The sequence below is a fragment of the Carlito syrichta genome, unplaced genomic scaffold (genome assembly GCF_000164805.1).
Source record: "Carlito syrichta isolate Samal-C Ts95f unplaced genomic scaffold, Tarsius_syrichta-2.0.1 Scaffold314091, whole genome shotgun sequence".
Taxonomy (NCBI): domain Eukaryota; kingdom Metazoa; phylum Chordata; class Mammalia; order Primates; family Tarsiidae; genus Carlito; species Carlito syrichta.
In genome coordinates, this window is record NW_007258187.1 from 102,196 (window position 1) to 104,545 (window position 2,350).

Genomic DNA, 2,350 nt, shown 5'->3' on the forward strand with positions numbered 1-2,350 from the left:
CCGGGCGACAGAGTGAGACTCCAACTCAAAAAAAAAAAAAAAAAGTTTATTCTGAGCCAAATGTGAGTGACCTAGGTCTATGGCACAGCCCTAAGAGGTCCTAAGAACGTGTGCCCCAAATGGTTAAATTGCAGGTTGGCTTCATGTATTTTTTAGGGAGACAGAAGCTATAGGCAAAACATAAATCAGTACATGTGAGGTTTGCATTGGTTGGCCCTGGAAAGGTGGGATATCTCCAAGTGTGGAAAGTCTTGTAGGTTATAAGTGGATTCAAATAATTTTCTGATTGGTAATTGACAGAAAGACGTAAGCTCTGTCTAAAGAATTTTGAAACTAGTAAAAGAAAGGCTGATTTAAGATAAGGGGAATTGGGGAAACTAAGGTACTTTTTCCTTTTCTTTTTTTTTTTGTTTTTGAGTCGGAGTCTCTCTGTTGCCCAGGCTGGAGTGAAGTGGCATGTTCATGGCCACCGCAGCCTCAAATTGCTGGGTTGAGGTAACTCTTGCACTTTAGCCTTTCAAGTAGCTGGAACTACAGGCATGTGCCACCATGCCCAGCTAATTTTTTGATTTAGTGTAGAGATGAGGTCTCACCATGTTGCCCAGCTGGTCTTGAACCCATGGACTCAAGCAATCCTCTTGCCTCCGCTTCCCATAGTGCTGGGATTACAGGCATGAGCCACCACGCCCAGCTGGAAGCTAAGCTTCTTGATACATGGATGAAGGCTCCAAGTAGCAGGCTTCAGAGAGATGAAGTGGTGTCTTAAAAGGTACCCAGAGGCTGGCACAGTGGCTCATGCCTGTAATCCCAAAGTTTGGGAGGCTGAGGCAGGAGGATTGCTTGAGACCAGAAGACTAGCCTGGACAACATAGCAAGACTTCATCTCTATAAAAATTCCAAAAATTAGCTGAGCATGGTAGCACAAGCCATAGTCCCAATTACTTGGTAGGCTGAGACAGGAGGATTGCCTGAGTCCATGAGGTTGAGGCTGGGGTGAGCCATGATCATGCCATTGCACTCCAGCCTGGGTGACAAAGTGAGACTCTGACTACAAGAGAAAAAAAAAAAAAGACGCCTAAAGTCTGGAAATCCCCAGGAAAAGGATTCTGTACAAATGTAAATTTCCCTAAGAGACAGTTTTTCAGGGTCACAAAATATTTTGTATTTCCTTCTTTATCTATGATGATATGCCAAAGTCAGACTGGAAAGTAAGCCACGCTATATAGGGTTAATGAAAACCTGTCTGATGAGACTTTGTGATAGGACTCCCCAAGTCCCTTAGTTAGGAATTGGGCAAGAGAGAAAAAAAAAGTCAGAGTTAGCTGGGCTCGGTGGCTCAGCCTGTAATCCTGCGCTTTGGGAGGCCGAGATGAGTAGATTGCCTGAGCCCGCAGGTTCGAGACCTGCCTGGGCAATTTGGTGAGACCTCATCTCTACAATAAATCAAAAATATTAGCCGGGCGTGGTAGCATGTGCCTGTAGTTTCAGCTACTCGGAAGGCTGAGGCGGAAGGATCGCCGGAGCCCAGCAGGTCGAGGCCGCGGTAGCCGGGAGCGGCCACTGCACTCCAGTCTGGGTGACAGAGTGAGACACCAACTCAAAAAAAAAAAAAAATGTCAGAGTTTAGTCCTCACCATTTCTTCAGGAAATTGCCAGGCTGTCCTTGCCCTGGGATCTTAAAATCATACTCAGAATCCAATCATCTCTCCCTTCTTCTCTGCGACCACCCCGCTGTAGCCTCTATGATTTCCTCCCTGGCCTCTCACCGCAGCCTCCTCCCCGTCTCCCTGCTCCCATCCCTGCCCCCGAGAGGGAGCCTATGACCACCCGAGTCAGGTCAGAGCCCTCCTGCCCCATAGACCTGCCTTGGCTCCACCTCAAGATAAAAGCAAAAAGTCCTCGCCCTGGCCCTGGTGATCAGGCCCGGCGGCCTCCCTGAGCTCCCCCTTCCCGATATTCCCCTGGTTTATTTCATTACAGTCACGCTGGCCTCCCTGCTGCTCCTCAGTGGGCCTTCCTCAATGCCTCTGCATTTGCTGTTTCCTCTTCCTGCAGTGCTTTTCCTCCAACACGTCTTTACTCAAGGGTTGCTTTCCCAGCGAGGCTTCCTTAGCTAATCGAATTAAAATCCTAACTCACGGTCACCCTCCAGCCCTCTCCATCTCCATCACCTTCTCTACTGTTTCCCCCTAGTACTTGCCAGCTTCTTGTTTTTTTGGAGTTGGAGTCTCACTCTGTCGCCCAGACTGGAGTGCAGTAGCTGCTCCCGGCCACCGCAGCCTCGCCTGCTGGGCTCCGGCGATCCTTCCGCCTCAGCCTTCCGAGTAGCTGGAACTACAGGCACGTGCTA